Source organism: Cupressus sempervirens, chromosome 10, assembly GCF_028749045.1.
Source record: "Cupressus sempervirens isolate cs-2001-9-10 chromosome 10, ASM2874904v1, whole genome shotgun sequence".
NCBI lineage: Eukaryota > Viridiplantae > Streptophyta > Pinopsida > Cupressales > Cupressaceae > Cupressus > Cupressus sempervirens.
Window position 1 is genome coordinate 511,742,965 of NC_143127.1, and position 20,489 is coordinate 511,763,453.

Consider the following 20,489-nt stretch of genomic DNA (forward strand, 5'->3'; position numbering starts at 1 on the left):
CCAAGGTGGTAGGAAGAATCAAGGAAAAAAGAAGGTAGATCCAAATCCTACTTGGAAACCTAGAAGTAATACATTAGTATATCCTCAATATCAACTAGTGGTATGAAGGGAGTCTTCTTCACTAAGTTCTAAGTCAGAAACTACTAGGCTTTTGGGTGGGATATTTAGTACTCCACTGCAAGAAGACCAAGTTTATCATGATAAGAATGTTTCATTAGTAGGAGATACATTTCATAAATTAGATATGAACCATAGTCTAAGATATGGGAATGCCATGAAAGATCCTAGGACAACTCCATATGAAGAGCTTAATCTTTTAGATCTTGATGATCCTACTAATTTAGAAGCAACTTCTATAGATCCTATAGAAGTAGCTACTCCTTAGATTGTTTGTGCTTTCATTATCTTGGTGTTGAGTATCTCGTTACTTAATAGTTTGAAAAAACACCAATAGTTCCTATACAAAAAGGTGGTCTTTATTGGTGGATAGTGTTGTCAGCCTGGGTCTGTGCAATTTGAATCGTCCTTGCAATTTTTTCATGAAGGTTGCAACTATTTTGAGGAGCCGTTAGTGCCTTCACTATTGGCATCATTCACATGCTTGAGTCAATCACGTGTTTGTTCAACTTGGAGTTTGTATGGCCTTCCTTATGCCCATATTTGTGTTCCCTCATTTTTGCCACATGCACAGGTTTGGGATCTGCCATGTGGCTCCTCTTGACCATAAGTTTGGGCATTTGACATTTTTGGGCATTTGAACCTAGACACTGGCCATTTTTCTCATTAGAATTGTATTCTTTCCTTGGGGTTGCACTTGTTTTATGTGCCCAATCCACATTGGCACCCCCACTTGGTCTACGACTCACATTGGGTATTGATTTGTCTCCATCAGCATGTGGTGACATTTTTTTGGGGTTATGCATTGTTTTATGCAATTCCTTGGGTGACTCTCCCCTAATCCATGTTGGCGGCTCTGTTCATTGGCATATGCAGGCCCAATATTTTTATGGGAGTTCCCACCAATCGCACCACCTTGGACCTTGTGGTCAGCAATATTTTGAGTTCCACATTTTTTAAGTGCTTGATTTTGAGGGAGATATACCCATTTTTTCTTGGGGCTCATGCATAATCTCTCACTTTTAAGGCCACACTTTTTGCATTTTGGTGGATATCTTGGTTGTTTCAGGTTTGGGGATCAATTTTGTTGCTTTAGATGATTCATCATGGGTTTTACTATCTATTGTATTAGTCTTATGTCTCTTTTTGTCTATTTAAACATCATTTGTATTCATTCTTACAAATGCACTAAGATAAAGTGTCATATTGCAAATGTATTTTTATTTCAGTAGTTTTGCCTTGTTTTGCCTTTTGATTTGAGTAGTGTCATTTGAAGACACTTGTACAAATTATTGTATTCTTGGGATTCACCATATCTTGTGTCTTATTGTACATGCACTACTTTGATTAAAGTGTCATGGGGGGTAGTGTTTTTTCTTTTGTTTGTCATCTTCCTTTGTCTAGTAAGTGTCCCTTCTATGACATAGCCTCATAATGTGTCTGAGATTGATCACCTCAATATACACATATGTATTCTTTTGTGCATCTTGATCATGGTTCCTTGGCATGCAATTCTTTTAGCCCACTCTTCTAGTTGTCTGTCACCTCACCCTTGTCTGCATTGGGGGGGTTCTTTTGTTGGTTCTTATACTTCCTTGGTTTGATGGAGTGATCTATGTATTCAATATTTATTCCTATGTACTAGGTGGATGCAATGGTTGGGTACCTATGCATTTTGGTGAGATGGATCATTTACCATGTAAACATTTTTCTTTTCATTCCTATTGGTTTGATGGAGTGAGCTATCCATTCAATATTTGTTCTTATGTACTAGGTGGATGCAGTGGCTCGGTACCTATGCATTTTGGTGAGATAGATCATTTACCATATAGATGCTCTTCTTTTCGTTCCTACTTTGGATGCAACCTTCCATGTTCGATTGATTAGCTCTTTAGGCTTTAGTGTTTCATGTCATTTATATTTTTGAGTTTAGTTGTTTTCCTTTGTGTGCCTCCTAATTTGATGTAGATTATAGTCTTCTCTACCTGGTGAGCTTCTATTTCAGTGGAGGTTCTTCAGATCAACAATTACTTTTTGACAGAGCTTTGCAACCTCTACATGTTTCAATAGTGTTCTTCATGATCATATTTTGTTCCTATCTTCTAGGACATTCCCTAGTTTGGAGGCTTCTTCAATCTTTCACTAGTTATTTTCAGCATTATTTCCATCTCTTTTTGAAGTAGGGTTTTTCCCATGTGGTTTTCTCTATTTCTCCTCTTTTTAGAGATTTGTTTGTGCTTGGGTACCTCATTAGGGTTTGTTGTCGAGACCCAAATTTACTTTTAGTACTAGTTTCTAGGTTTATAGCTATTCCCTAAGTTTATCTTAAGGGAGGGTGTTAGAGTAATAAAGTATTTTCTTATTAATTAAATCATATTGATTTGATTTTAAGTCATTTATTTATCTCTAGTTTACTTAAGCTAAACTTTGGACTTATAATAATTAATTCTTTTATTAATTATTATCATGCAACCTAGGTTTTACCATTTAGGGTTTTGATCTCCTTTATAAGGATTGATCTCTTTATAATTATTGATTCACTTTTGATAATATAAATTTTTTTTTTCTCAACAAGAATGTCTCATTTGTGGATCTAGGAATTCTAGCCTCCATAGCTTTTACTCCTATTTTTTGTGATAGGTGTTTGCATAAAAGAGATTATTGGGAGCTGAGGGGTTGATCTTTCATCAACTTCAACACATATTTTTAGAGAAATTGAATTTCATTATTAACTTAATCATTGTGTTCTTACTAAACTGTATCTATAATTAACATAGTAAATCCCAATGTAATAATTTTTGATTCAAAAGAGGATGATTATGTCTCATTTCCATTATTGCAACAAAAATATTTTGAATAACATTGTATATTTTTTAACACTTGAGATACATTCACATATCTTCACTTCCATCGACTCCCAATCCCACTCTTAGAGGATTATGTAGAGATTGTGTTGAATTGAGAGCTTTGAAACAGTAGATGGACATTTATCAATGCATGGTTGAATGTAAATTTTGGTCAAATATTGTTGCAAGTATGTCAGTAGACATGAATGAAAAATGTTAAAGCATATACAAGGCACATAAAATATTTGACAACTTAGTGCCTCAAAGAAATATAATCTCATGGAATGTTATGATAGTAGAATATACACCCAAAAAAATCAAAAAATACCTTGAAACAAAGTATTTGTGTAAAATTTCTCATTTAATTCATCATTACTTCTCAATGCATATGTATTAAGGGACTTTCAATGCATTAAAAATATAATCCAAATAATTTTAGGTATATTATGAAGATTGAAATAAAAATAATCCAACTCATCTTATTGCCCTCATGTCTAATACTTTTGGAGAGTGTGAAAATAATTACATCTTCATCCTCCATGTGAGATACTGTAATGAATTTTGGCCAATGATAGGAATGATCATAAACTTCATTTATATTATTTCCTTTCTAAATGGATTCTTTTCGTTGATCGTCTAGATCTTTTGGAGAAGTTAATAACTCCAAAGCATGTCTTTCTTTTTAAGTTATGCATTACAAATTGCATTTTCCATTATGCTTCTAATGTTAAGGGTTACCTAATAGGTCTTCATTGATCTTGTAAAATGCTACCCCAGAATAATCCTTTACTATCATTAGGATGATACTAAAATTGACAACAAACAATAAGATCATTCTCTAAAAGTACAAGCTAACTGCAAAATACTTACTTAAAACACTCTCTAATAATTCCTATAGCTTTGTCTTCAAATGGACATCTCAAAAAAATATACATTTCTTATGCTTTGGATGAGAATTTTTTAAATCTTCAATTCTCAAGAAGTGAAATCTATCAATCAAAGATTTTAGTGGTTACTTAACCCTCAATATATCAAGAAACCCTGCAACTTTGTATTAGAAATCTCATGTGTATTCATAGGCTTCTAAATATTATCTCCTTTTAAAAAAAAAAATTACCATCAATGCCTCTTATCTTATAGACCCCTGCTTATTCTTTTATTTCTTAACTATATTTATTATCAACCTCTTCAAACTTTTAAACCCTTGCTTATACTTCTACTCCTTTAACTATATTTGCCACCAATCCTTATTATTTTTCTCAGACATCATAATTTGGACCAATAACATAAAGAAAAACAAAAATAACAATCATAGTAGACATCACAATCTAGACCAACACAATACAGGAAAGGAAAAATAGAAAAACAAAACAATCCTATATTTACCATCAATCCCTAATTTTTAGACCCTTTCGTATTCTTCTCCTCCTTTAACTATATCTACTATCAATCCTAATGATTTTTCACACATCACAACATGGACCAACATCATAAAGGGAAGAAAAATTAACCATCAAAGTAGACATCACAATTTGGACAAACACCATAAAAGAAAGAGAAATAAGAAAAAAATAACAATACCATGTATAGGCTACAAGCATAGAATATTGGAAGGATTACACAAAATTTAGAGGTATGTCACAAAATTCAATGTTAAGGGTTGCCTAATAGGCCTTCATTTATCTTGTGAAAAGTTACGACACAATTCTCTCCTTTACATGCATTAGGATGATACTAAAAATGACAACAAACAATAATATCATTCTCTAAAAGTATGGTCTAACTGCAAAAAAAAATTACTTGTTACACTAATTAATGATTCCTCCAACTTTTTTTTCAAATGCACATCTCAAATAGACATCCTTTTCTCATGCTTTGAATGAAAATATTTTTAATCTTTATTTCTTTGAAAGTATACTCATCTATTAAAATTCTTACTAGTAACTTAATACACATTATAGCAAGGAATCCTACAACTTTTTCTTAGAAATCTCATGTGTATTCATAGGCTTCTAGATTTTCCCCAAATTTTTAATTTACTATGAATGCCTAGTATTTTTAAGACCCCTACTTATTCTTCTACTTCTTAACTATATTTATCATAAATCTCTCCTATTTTTGAAACCCTTGCTTATTCTTATACTCCTTTAACTATATTTTCCATCAATATGTACTATTTTCATACCCTACTCTTCTATCCCTTGAATAATAACCATCAATCCCTAATTGTAAAGAAACATGGCATTATGGAAATGCCATATTGTTTGACTTGATCTTTGCAAATCATTTTGTTTCATGTTTAGTCAATAAGGCTTTAATTCATAGGGGAGATTATGGGAGCCTCATACACATTGTATTCTAAGCTAAAAGATCTATGTTCATAAAAATGAACCTACTAAATTGATTGAATGTAATGTGGGGGCAAAGAAATGATTGAATGCATGGAGAATATTATTTTGGATGACCCTAATAATTTGAAATTCATGGTGGCTTTAGTACTCAATGTTTTTAATGAGAAGAAAATGAAACATGATGCCTTCAACATCATGGTGCATTTGAGTAAACACAACAAAGACAACCATTCCCTTAAACACCTAACCATTGGGTGAAAACTCATTTGATTTTGGTTGTGATTTCATGTAGTAGAGCTTATGATTTTAACTTTTTATTTTATTCTAATGTGGATGGGGTTCATTTCTCATTCCCTAATAGGTTATGGATGAGATTTCCTTGTAAAGAGATAAGTTTCAAGTTATTGAGCTAAAATCCAATTCCTCTTAAATAGCTACAAGGTATCATGCAATTTCTTTTGAATAATTCTAATGAAATATTATATTTATAAAATTATAATCCATAACTATTGATTAATAATAATCTATTGGGGTAAGTGCACAAAGTTGTGGTGTCAAAAGGGGGGTATAAGTGGCCACTTTTTTTTTCCTAAAATCAACAATTTTTGAACTTCGACAATAATTTGAAGATAGTTCTGCTCAAAATTGTAAGATATGAGAAAAACAAAAGTAGTAGTCCTTTCAATCTAGTTTCTAAACTACTAACTTTTTTTCAAAATGGTTTCGTTTTAGGCCTTCAAAAAGGGGGCCATAGAAAGTGGTACTATTTTTTTCAGAAAAAAATATAACATAGTGCAAAGTGTGGCCCCCGTAAAATTCTAACTTCTTTTTGAAATCCTTTAATTGCTCTGGTCAAAAGTTACCTAACACTATGTAGTTTATTCAAGATTTTTTGGGTAATTTTATAATGTGTAATTTTTTTAATGAATTTTGTAAGTAGGCAAATCCCAAAAATGTGAAATTTTTATGTGCTCCCACTAAAAATTATTGAAAACTAATCTAAAATCAATTTTTTTTTTTCAAAGTGTGTAAAATGGAGTCTAGTTTCTAAAAAACTAACTTGTTGCAAAATTTGATGAATGAGCTAAAATCTACACCCCAATTAGTACATGTTGGTTTTTGAGAGAAAATGAGCATACTTTCAAAAGAAATTATAGTTGAAAGGATTGAAATAGTATGAATTAGAAGTAAATTATATGGTTGTATAGCTAACACATAGATCTATAATATCATGTAACCTAATTTTATCAATACTCAACCGCAAGGAAACTTGAAGGAGAGAATAGAAGAAAACTCAAAAAAAAATTGTATGCTTGCTGCAAAACATGTCTCACACCAATTTAGAGCCTCTGAACCTTTGGGTTGGAACCCCAAGGAAAATCTAACCCTTAGGTTTGGTTTAATCCAATGCTTTATATAGCACATGTGCAATGTTAAACATTGTTAAATTCAAGGCTTACATAGAGAGCACATGCTATAACATGCACACACTTTGTAAGCCTTGTATTTTAATAGAGAGGATGGATAGGGAGAGGATGAAGGAGAGAGGTAGAGAGGGAGATAGGGTAGAGAGTGAGAAAGAGTAGAGGATGGGGAGAGAGCAGGGAAAAAGAGAGAGAGAGGATGGAGAGAGAGAAGGAGATGGGAAAGAACATGGGATAGGATGTAGAGAGAGAAGGATTAAGGTAGAGTTAAGAGAATAAGAGAGAGTAGGGGATGGGGAGGGAGAAAGGGAGGAGTGATAGAGAAATGGAGATACAACGAGAGAGAGAGAGAGAGAGAGAGAGAGAGAGAGAGAGAGAGAGAGAGAGAGAGAGAGAGAGAGAGAGAGATTTTTCACATGGTGCATATGTGCTATATGAAAACACCAAAAAGTGGTTACAAGGAAAGTTTGGGTCCCTACTGACCCATATTCTTTGTTTTTGTTCTGTTGTTTTGACAAAGAACATGGGTGTCATGGTATTGGAAGCCAAAAAACACCAAATTCAATCATTGGATACACTATTTGAAGGGTTTTTGAACATTTTTTTGTATAGAAAAGGTTAGTGTGCTCCTTTTAAAATATTTTTTGTTACTATAGAGACAAATTTCATTATAATTTGACAAGTTGTTTAATATATAGAGAATTCATTGAAATTTGTATGTTTGAATGAATTGTTATTTGGAAATGGTTAGAAATTTTAATGTATGAATGATTCATTATAATTTTATAAATTGTTTAATATATCTTGTGTATTCATTGAAATAATTATAATTTATATATGTATTTGAATGATTTGTTATTTACAAATTGTAAGTAATTTGTATGTTTGAATAATTTGACATGTATAATTCATCATAATAGGAAGAAATCAAAAACTCGAACAATGGAAGAGAGGGAGAGATATTTGGAAATTAAAAGAGATAAAATGAAACTACTACGTGAACAAAGAAAATTGCAATGCAATAATGAAGAATTGTCTTTCAAAGAGGACACGAACCACCAATACAAAGAAACAAAGAGGAAGAATTGGAAAGACAAAGAGAACGAATGAGACTCTTATGCTCAAGAAGGAAATTGAATTGTGAAGCTATACCATCTTCCAATGTCAGAGTCATATCATCATCTCATGCTATAGAGATGCCAACTTCTACATCTAATGATGTACACACTCCATCATGTCATGTTGGAGGCACAACATCAACATGTCAAGCAGGTGATATTCCATCTTTTGCATCTTATTACCAAGGCACATCATCTTTGGTTCAAGGTACACACTTCACTCAACCTTATGTTAATTTTAAAAATGTTGAGGGAATGAAAGATATTATAATACCTTCTAGAATTCATTTTAGAAGATCAAAATATTTTATTGATATTGATACTAACATTTTTAAATCAATGCTTGACAAGATTAACAAGCTTACTTATCAAAAAAAAGTTAATCATATATGGAGATTATTCTTTGAAGAATTAAATGTGATAGGTCAATGCCTATTAGTTGTTGAAATGATGAGGAATTTGAAATTTAGGTCCATCATGAAGATTCTTGGGCTAAGAATGACGGATGAGTCAAACGGAAAAAAATATTATAAAAAATCTAATGAGTACATATGAAAAAGTGGGTTCTAAATCACACACCAGAGATAGTAATATCACAAGACACGTACTTACATCAACAATAGTAAGTACCCAAATAAAGAAATCTCAACTCATGAGAAAGACAAGAAAAGAATTGAAAATTGGTATAGGTACTCTAAGGAGAGCCATGGTAAGGCATAAGAGAGTGAACAATCCAACAAAAAATGACCTATGGATATTTAGTGGTGGACTACCATGAAAGGATAAAGAAATTAGTGAAGCTTTAAAATCGTTGATTGAATATTTTTGGATAAAGAACACACGTGTTTCCCCTAATCAAAGAGATGTTGTACGAAGGAGGATTGGTAGCCAAAATAGTGATCCACATGCGAAACATTTTTTGGACTCAAATCAGACACAATTTTTTGCAAAATTTATTGGTATGTATCCTCAAATTTGAATAATTCAAATACTTTTTGAGATAGGTAAACCTTTTTATGTGAAGATAAGTCACACACAGACAACTTTTTGGTGTAGGATACATATTGAATTTTCTAACCATTTTGATGTTTTAAGGCATATATGTGTGTTTTTGCATTCTAAATTTGTTTTGTAGAGTTGTGACATAAATGAGCCATCTAGATCTTCAAGAGAATTCATATCCAATATTTTATGTGAAATAGGGGATGATAAACAATTTTACAAGTTTTCATGCTTGGATGGTACATGCTTATTTTTTAGTTCTTTGCAACTTTTATCAACTTGGTGAATATATGGATAGTGCACATGCAATTGGAAATTAAATAGTAGATTACAAAAAATATAAGATAGTGACATATGCTCTAAAAGATGGGAAATAAGGTAAAAGATGTGATTTAGTCATTGAAAATATTGTAGTATATGAGTTCATGAAAATATTATTTACAAGTATGCATTAGAGTTAGTCCTAAATTATACTGTAATGGTTGTACATATATGGTTTCACAAATAATTATGATAGTATTTGTCAAGGCATACACATATAGCTCGATGGCTAGATTTAAAATTCAAGTTGTGCAAGGATACATTTCCATTGGATACCATTGTTTCAGTTTTAGACTTCGTAGAGAACTACACACTACAACCACAAAATGAGGTGCAAAAAAAGTATTATACTTCTCAACAATTTTCCATATTTGTTCACATTACATTCATGAATTCACCTACAAGTACAAAGGATGACATGAAGATATTGAGGGAGTAACATTTTAACATCAGTGATCATCGATCACATTCTACAGAGTTTGTACACGATTGTTTTCAACTATTTTATGAAGATTTGGATAACAAGGGTATACCATATCACCAACACATTATTTGGTCAGATAATTGTGCATCTCAATTCAAGAATGCATGAATGTTCTATTGGTTGAGTAGGATGCACATATTGTCTAGAATTCAATATATGCAAAATTTCACATAGGTTAGTCATGGAAAGGGAGAGAATGATGGTGCAAGCACATGGATCAAAAGAGTCTTAGCTCATGAAGAATTAAAGTACAAAGATGGAGCAACATTGACATATGCAAAATCCATCATCCAATGGTGTAACTCTACAAAGGGTCCACATAAGGAAGATGAGTCTACGGTTCATAGATTTTTTTGGTTGATAGATAATACTAACATTACACCATATGAGGCTTATTGCACACTAATAGGATCAAGTGAGTTGCACTCTTTTAGAAGCTTTGATGTAGGTTCATAGAGTATCCACACACAAAAAATGGCATGCTTTTTTCCATCATGTACAGAGGAAAATTGGGATGAGTGTGAGTCGACTAAATGGGTGGAAAAATAGGATATACATGTTTTGTACCCAATTGACACCTATCACCCCCCATAAGCACTGAAAATGGTAGAGATAGATTCATCCATTGACTTTGACTACTTGTCTAATCTAGTGCAACCTGGTAATATAAATATAAAAATATATATATATATATATATATATATATGTAATTTCAATATGTAATTTTATAACTTTTACCTAGTATTTGTTGAATTAATGAGCGCATTATGTACATTTATCACTCCAGGCCATGTTTTTGCTTTTATTGTACCTAAAGACAATGAAGAAGGGACATATTACTATTTTTGTCATTGTTTCTAGGCCAAAAAAAGATTGGATCACTCAATTACAGATGGTGAAGGTTTAGAGTACCATGTAGATGCGGTGGCTATAACTGGTACATGGCTTAGACAATATTTTGTGAAGAACCCTAACTTGTGGTTATTCAAGGATTGGCAAAAAGAAAGGAAGATTCTTCATTATTCGAACCTTTTTGTCACATCAAATGTCCACTTTATCAAATATGGAGGAAAACCACATAATAAGACTCTTTGGAAGGTTCACGAGTTAGATCATGAGGCAATACTTTAGACAATAAAATGTAGAGCAGATCCAGTTGGTTCATTAGATTGAATATAATTACAAAAACATTTGATGTAACATTTATATTTCATATTTTTTTTTGGGCAAGAATAGAGGTTTTCTCTCTTAGCTCTTTTCTATTGATGCCTTTTAGAGCTAAGTTATACATAAAAATTAATATCATTAATATAGGATATGAATATTATTGTCTACTTGAAATATTTGTTGACTTGTCTTAAATTAGATCCATTATTGTCTAGTTGAAAAATTTGTTGACTTTTCTTAAATTAGATTGAATCTTGCAATCAAATTTTTTTAGATTATTTGATCTTCAATTTATATTTCATTTTTAACTACACATTTTTGCTTTGTTACTTCCTCATCTCATCCCATTGACTGCTCGAATGTTCTCAGGCACACCAAATGGAATTGACCTTGAGAGTCACTAATCATAGGGTAGTGATCTTTAATTAGGCATATCTCAGAGCTTGTGCAAGGTATGGATGCAATGCCAGGTGCTACAAGATCATTTTTTTGAAACCTACATTAACCTTTCACTTTTTGGAGATTCAATTTTATTTTGATTTTGTAGCCCCATCTCGAGTGATGCTAAAACTTGTAGTGTTGGCTAGTACAAAGTCACCAATTGGTGAATCTCTCTAACCATTCATCATGGGATCAAACTATCTGCTCCATTAGCTTTGAGTGGCTAGTAAACCCTAGTCCCAAGCTCATCCCATCTTGTTGGTCACTCAAACATTCTCGGGCATGCTAGATGAAATTGGCCCTAAGAGTCACTAAATTCCATAGGGAAATGATCTTTGATGGGGGCATATCATGGATCTTGTATGAGGTATGGATGCAATGTTAGGTGCTACAAGATCATGTTGTTGACACATACAATAACCTTTGTCACTCTTTTTGGATATTTGATTCCATTTTGATTTTGCAGCCCCATCTTGGGTGATGCTAAAACTTGTAGTGTTGGCTAGTACAAAGTGGCCAATTGGTGAATCTCTCTAACTATTCATCATGGGATCAAACTATCTACTTTGTTAGCCCCAAGTGGTTGAGTAAAACCTAGTCCCAAGCTTGTCTCATCCCATTGATTGCTCAAAAATTCTTAGGCATGCCAAATGGAAATGACCCTGAGAGTCACTAAATGCCATAGGGCATCAATCTTTGATGGGGCATATCTCAAAGCTTGTGCAAGGTATCAATGCAATGTTAGATGCTACAAAATTATGTTTTCAATACCTACAATAACCTTTCTCTCTCTTTTTAAAGATTCAATTTTGTTTTGATTTTGTGGCCCCATCTTGGGTGATGTTGAAACTTGTAGTGTTGGACAAAGTTGCCAATTGGTGAATCTCTCTAACCATTCATCATGGGATTAAATTCTCTGCTCCGTTAGCTCCAAGTGGTGGGGTAAACCATATTCCCAAGCTCATCTTGTTCTATTGACCACTCGAACATTCTCAAGCACGTCAGACGAAATTGACCCTAAGAATCCCTAAACATTGTGTGTTGATACTTGTAAGAATAAAAAAGATACAACAAGTTGAAGATGACATCCTAGGGGTGTAGAATCCATCAACATACAAAGGAAGTCAAAAATAGTGTAGTCAATGCATAGTGGATAGTGACACACAAAAGGTATGTAAGAAAAAATGCAACAACTATAGCTACATGAATAATAATAAGAGCATATATAATGTGTTTCCATGAATGAAGCTCTCAAAGAGATGGATAAGAAAGAAATCTTGATATTAAATTCCATTAAGAAATTAAAAACTTTATTTCAAGTCTTCTCGTGTTGTGAAGATAAAGCATATATAAACTCTTGAAATGTTTATGATGATACTAAGATTCAAGCTTAGAAATTTACATAATGCAACCAAATCAAGATTCAAATTTCAATGTTAGTTGTATAACAGTAATAAGAATTCAAGTTTCCTTATTTTCATCCCAACAATAACTCCAAATAAGTCACTCATAATCAAAAGTACTCATAACTTGTACAATCTAAATACAAATTAATATTGTAGCCTTATTCACATGTCAAAAGATAATATCAAAGCTTATTATAATGATTCCTACCCTTATTTTGGATGCAAATTACATTAAAATAAATTATATGAAATACTTAAAATGTAAACAAGAAAAATAAGATATATATTACAATAGCCAACAATGTCATACACGAACAAGCTGATGCATCAAAGTTGTAAGTCTAGTAATGTCATGCATCAAATATATGTCATACATCAAATATATGTCAAATATGTCCACTAAGATAAAATCCAAGATATATGTCCACTAATGCCTATACATGTGTCCATTACTATATCTTTTCCTTCCTAGGATGGGCAGGAAAAAAATCCATAGAGGTCTTCGATCACCGAGTGGAGGGAGATGATGGCAATGCCATTGTATTCCTCACACACTCGCTCATCCTCTTGTTTAGGCTCCTCTCTACTTGGAGTTGATACAAACAAAGTATATATGAATCAATAATTATTATACATTGAAATCAAATATATGTATACACAAAATTGTTGAAAATACAATAGGAAAAGTAAACTCTAAGAGGTTGGGGGGGATGAATCAACACTTAAAACTTCAACCTTAAAATCATTCACCACACATCCATCTCATAATTCATATATGTAAACTAAAATATCAAGTTAATCATATACATCCATAGCATGAAAGTAAAAACATTCAACACATGTATGACACAAAATATTTAGTTACCCAAAAATTCTATAAGGAGAAGGTAAAATTGGGGTGGGGATGACAACCACAAATCTCCACTACTATAGTAATTATAAAATGTATCTAATGAAGGTTACAATGTTTTGATTGTGAAACATGATCTACCCTGTGAAAGGTCTGCCCTATTAAAGGCTTACAAGATTGTTAGATCTTACCCTGTTAAAGGATTTCAACACCTTGTTAGAAGTGTGTCTGATTAGAGGACTTCAACTTATAATGAAGTAAGACCCTGTTAAAGGATTTACAACAACCTATTAAGACTACTCTATTAAGAGATTTAACTAATTCACCTGTTAGAATGTCTTAGCAATGATCTTTTGATTAGCACTCTTTTGCTTGATGACAGATGACCTCTTTCTTGATGTGTACTTGATACTTTCTGATCAGATGTATCTTTGTTGTCTTCTAACTCCTTTCCTCTGTTCTCCTCTAACTAATTTTTCTATGTATCAAAACTCCTTAGTCACCATGAATGCTCTATTTGCACATGCAAACTTCTCTCTTTTCTCATTACTGCATTCATAAAAAGTTTAGGGTTTGTCTTCCTTAAGAAGACCTAGGTGACTCAAGGTTAGGTATGAACCAACAATTGTAATTCACCCATATTGTTGCTTAATCCTTCCCTTTTTCTAATTAGATGCATGTACTACATAGTAATCATCAATTAAGATTCATCCTTATCATCTAAGATCACAAAAAATTCCTTAAGTTGACTCAAAAATGGTTACATAGTAGTTTGTGCCATTACAAACAACTATGTCAAAACTGTATAACTCAGCATCTAAAGTCCTTCATGCTCGGTGTCAACTACAACTTCAATGTTTTAACTTGATCACTTGACATCTAAATAACATGGCACATACTATCTACTTGAGACTTGAGTGACTCAACACCTACTAGTTACTTGGCACTTGAATCACTCAACACATATTGTTGCTTGACACTTTAGTGACTTGGCATGCACTATCTGACATGTTATGCTTGACATGAACTTAGTACATAACTTATAAATGACTTAAGTGTATAGATACTCATTTGTCAAAACCAATCTAAGATCAAAAATCTCCCCCTTTGACATGAGTGACAAAAATACTTGGTCATTACTTACGTGCATAACTTAGAAATTCAATATCTATGTTCGGCTTACATACAAAATTTCAAAATTTTGAAATTTTGAAAAACATGACTTATCAATCATATCTCAAAATTCAATAAGTCCCCCTAAGTTAATTATGTTATTCTATATCTAAACCAAAATCATTCATCCTATTGAGTAGATTTGTAGAAGCTGATTTGTGTACTTTGTTTCTATCATTGACTCCCCCTTTCTCAAAATAGTAGCTCCCCCAAAAATATTATCTCCCCCTTTATCTCTTATTTCTCCCCCTTTTTGAGACTTATGTCAAAGGGTTATACACTTATAGTGTGTTTTTCAAAAAAAAATTTATGGACCTCAAGCATAATTTTCAAAGCAACATCCCAATTTTCACAAGCTACCTCCAATGATTTGATTTGGATGGCCAGCTCAATAGCAAGGTGTACTAAGCCTTCATGAGTAAAAAGATGTAGATCTTTCTTCATGAGTGTTTCAGTAAAGGCTAGTTCCTTGTGCAATATCTCCATATGTTGAGTCAACATGGATTGGATGCTAATCACTTCAACCTTTATGTTTGCTTCATCTGCATGTAACACTGCTAACTAACTCTAGGAATTCAGAATATTCCTAAAATGTTTCTCACTTTCGGCTAGAGGCCTTGGTAGAGTTATTCTAGTTGACTGCATATGGCTCTCTAAAATTATTATGTGACTTCTGACTTCCTGTGTGAAAAGTGTTGGATTGCACAAATTGTTGTATAAAGAGAAAATGTTCTCTAGTACCTTCTTTACATTGTCAATTTTGGTTGCTAACTCAACCTGTGATAGTGTAATAACACTTGATATCTTTTCATTAATCTTATTCTAAAACTTTCTTTATGACCATTCAAGTAATTTCACATTTGAATCCAGGTCTGTGTCATTAACCTTCTTAACTAAGCTGGTTAACTTCCCTATGATAGGCTTTGTTTCTTCTAGTGTTGGTAGGCTAAATGCATCAAGAAAAATTTCTTTGATATCTAGAAAAGTGTTCTTCTACCTATGCCCCCTTCTGAGTAGTTCTTGGTTTTTGCTCTTTGCAAGAGCATCCTGCAGTATGCTCATATATTCAATAGTGATGGTTTCAAGGTCAAAATTTGGCAACTCAATCACTTTATCCAAGTTCACATCACCAAATGATGTAACTTCATCTACCTTGGATGTTCTTGGACTTGACCTTGATGATTGTAAAGGTATATATTCTATACTCAACCTATGAAGAGCTTGACTTGGAGGAGTAGCAGCTCCTGGAAAAGTCACTAGTGTTTGTATTGCTAGTTGCTCATCAAGTTTTGTAGATGAATATAGCTCTTCAATCCTATCTACTTCTTGCATTTTAACTTCAATTTCACCTTGAATTTGTGCTAGAGGTGCAGGAGTATCTACTTGACCTGTTAGAACTTGTGTTGTATCCTATACTTTTGTAGCAACTTTTGGTACAGACACAATGTGTGCCAATTTGCTGATATTGGCCATGGATGGCTCTTTTCTTTGATACACTACAATGGGTAATGTAGATTGTATCATGGTGGATTGAGGAGGAGTTGTAAATTTCTCTTGTGTCTAAATTTCCTCCCTTGCAGATGCCTTGTCTACCTTCTCAATCTCATCAACACTTACCAGTATCAGATTTTCACAAAGTTTTTCCTAGGTAGTGGATTCTATCAGTTTTTTCTTCAAGTCTTCCTCTGTAAGAGGGTTGATGTTATGAGTGATAGTATTAGAAACATCCTTAATCTTTACAATATCAATGTCTATATTCAACTCATGTTGAGGACTGTCACTCAACACCAGTGTATCTAGTACACTCTATTCTATTTGCTGCTCAACCTCAACTGTAGCCTATGCATCTTCATTTATCTCAATGCCTTCCACATGTACAATTGCCTTAGTTTCAATTGTAGTAACCTTAGTTACTTGTTGTTGTTCATCTTTGTCCTCACCTACCTCAATAGGTGTCTACTCCATTGCCTTGGGTGTTGTCAAACCATATAATAACTTTCACAACTAGGTGGTCTTTTGTACAACATCCTTAATATTATTCTACAATATGCTAAATGCTCTATATTTAGGTTCAAATTTCCCTGTGTGCTTCTTTATTGCCTTTTTCATTGTTGCCCTATCCAATTCTAGCATGACTTGTACAAGTGTAGTCTCTCTAATTTATCTTTCTATATTGAGACTATATTGCCACTTTTTCTCAACTCTATCATATAGATCTTTTGGTAATGAGTTGGCAATCTCAATTGGAGTTTTTTTCAATGTTTCCATCATGACATATATTGACTCCTCTACTTGGTTCATCTCAATTTTTCTAAGTTTATCAAACTCAATATGTGTGAAACTAGATAAGTCAACATTATTCTTTATGTTTTCAAATATATTGTCTAAATCTAAGGAAGGACTATGACTTACCACTTTGAATTGGCTATTTTAATTAGATTTTGTCCTCTCTTCATTAGATTTAGTTGAAGCTATATATTTTCTCCTCGATCTCTTCTTAGACTCTTCTTCTTTACTAGCTGATCTAACCCTCTTCACTTTTGGTTGTTCTACTTCTTGAGTCTCTTTAGTAGTAGCTCTTGTGCTTTCCCTAGTAGTAGGAACTATAGGATTAGGTTGTGTGGGTTTTGCAACCTTCTTTTGCTTGCTCACTACTAGAGTCTTAAGATTTCTCTTCTTTTTATCAACGGTTGTAGGTGCTTCATTGGCTTCTTCTCCCTTGACACCTTCTTCAATTTCTACCTCTTCTTCTTGGTCTTCACCTTGACCTTGAGTAATGGACAAAGGTGTTTGGGTAGGTACATCTTCACCTTCTTCTTCATCATCATCTTCTTCTTCATTTTCCTCTACTCCTTCACCAAATTTCTTTTTAAGCTTCTTGACAATTTTATTTTTCTTTCTCATAACTGAGAAAGTCTTTAAATCCATTTTAATTTTAGATTTAGCCACATCATAATTTCCAAAGGTAGTAGCTTTAATATCTACATCTTCTACAAGAAAGGTTGTAATTGTTGTAGAGGTTTCATCCACATTAATCTCATAGCCTAGTGGTCTTAGCAATCTTACTCTTGGGACTGCAGCCTATACATATGTGAAATCAGTGTCAACTAGAAAGAAAACATCATTGAAATGTTTCTCAATAGTGAAACTAGTATCCTCAGTCTTTTCTTCATTGACTTCTTAAACTCTTCAAAGTAGCTAGTCATTACGGACTCAAAATTTTCTCCAAGTTGCTCAATAAATTCACCTATTTGCACTACAATAGATTTGTTTGTCTTCTATGCAACTTTATCAAACATGGGGAATGTATTCTATACATAGAAGAATATACATACAATAATTGAACCAAATTTACATTGTGCACTCTTGGTCTTCCTTATTGCTCCCAAATTTTCTATCAATTTTTGCAATTGCAACTCGACAAGGTCATAAGTATGATCCTTCTTAATTATTTTTTAGCCCATGTTAACATCAATACAAGGTACACTATTGAGCCTACTATATTGATAGAATTTGTGTGCTATAATGCTTATTGCAAAATCAAACAAGGGATCTAAGATAATGTTAATTATCATTCCTCTTTTATTCAACACTACCCTAGTATTCTTCTCAATAACTTATTTTGTTTCACTCCTCATGGTTCTAGGTCAGTCTAGGGTTGGATACCCTATTACTTTGTGTACAATCTTCTTTGTGATCTTCACTAGTCCATTTTCCAACCATATAGAATTATCATGAATTTTGCTCAGGACTATCTTTATCCATCCTATTTTGAAGACATTGGGGAAATCTAGGGCATGGGTTAACCCTTTTGTCTCTAAAGTTTCGAATTCATCTTTCAATACTCCATTTTTACATAGTTTCCCATAAGTTCCTCTAATATCTATGTCACCTATGCTACCCACCTTGCATGTGTAGCAACATCTCACATCCTAAATCATTAAAACTTGTGGTGCTATCATTGATAATGCACTAGATGGATCTTTCTTGTAAACAATATTAGGAATAGCTCTAAATTTTAGTTGTTTGATCTTATTTCTTATCAATTGTACATTCAAAACTTCCTTACCCTCTTTAACCTTAGTAGCTAAAGAACTAGATGCCATTACAAAAACGTAGTGTTTGCAAAAATTCAAACTGTGTAGCTCAGCACATGATGAATACCTTTGTAAATCTGTTGAGATGGTGTTCAGAAACTATTGAATCCTATTTTCAAATTCTTGGAATGATCTTTTCAATTTTCCTTTAGCTTCTTTTTGCTCTTCTTTAAATTCAAATGATGTCAAATGAGTAGAAATCAATCATATAGACCTTAAAACCTCACATTTAATGCTCAATGCTTACACAATTGTAAGCTCAGCTTCGATAGAAATTTAAAATCACTCAGTTTCCATGTGATTTTCCTCACGCTCAAAAACTACTATGAGCTTGGCCAACACTATCACCTTTGATAGCTTGGCATCAACTAACATTTCACTTGATAGCTAAAGTGAAACTCTTTATGCTCTGCAATAACATGAAAACTATCACAACTTAAAGATTTCTTCCAAGTTATAATCAACACTTTGCATCTTTCTTCATGTATATATATAATCTTTTCAAAACTAAATCCTTGGAATTGATGTATAATATGTATTTTAAATATCAGTCCCACACATAGCTCTTGATTGCTTAATTGGAGGTGGTGTGATCACCTGACCCATTGGGTGAAGTGATCCCATCTAAACTTAATGTGTTGTAATATTCCTTTATCTTCCATGTCTTGTTCATCTCATCTCTGACATTTTCAACATCTACCTTTCCTTTTCCTTTTTTGAACTCACTACTTGGTGCCTTTGACCTTGTTGGACAATTCCTACTTATGTGACTAGTCTTTACACAAATAAAACATGTAGTTTGACTCGACCATCTTTTGTAGTCACGTGTAAAATGTGTTTTTATGAAATTTTTAGCAACATATCCATAATCTTGAAAATAGTGACAACTATACCTAGTGTTATAATCCCAATTGTAATAGTTTCCATTGTACTTTACCTTTGTTTGCTTGTTTGATGACCATTTAGGCTTGGATATGCACTCATATGCTCTATGTCCATACTTCTAATAATTATAGTAATATCCTTCAAATTTTTGTGTGCTTATGGTTTTGATTCTACATTCATGTGCCTAATGTCCTTGTTTGTTGCATTTGTGGCAATGACCCATGAAATTTTGCTTAGGATTCTGATTTACAGTCTTGCTCCTACAAACATTGGTAGTATGACCTATCTTACCACAATTATGACAAGTAGGTTTGGAGTTCTTACCTTTGTTACTTCTTTCTTCACCACTTTTGGATGATTCTCCTTCTTTAGTACTATTGTAACCCAATCCAAAAGTATCATTGTTGGATCTAGGAGATCTCATCAATTGCTCAAAGTACTTGATAGCTTCATTAGGTTTGTTGAAGCTTTTAGCAAACTCTTTTCTCTTTTCAAATCATTTCTCAATTGTTCATTTTACAACTGCAGTGTTGAGATCTCAATATCTTTTCTATTCAGTTCATGATTTGCAATCATCATTTGATTCAATGTTTCCAATTGAATGTGAGAAATCCTATTTACCTCTGATGTTTTCTCTTATAGTCTATTGGTCAATATCCTTTTGTCATCTTCAACCATGACTTTGTGCTCTTCAACTTTCTTCTTTTGCTCAGTCACCTTACACAACAATATTAATTGGACTTCTTGTTCTATCTTGAGGTTTTTGACCTCTTCAATTAGGGCTCCATTCTTTTCCATCAGATCTAC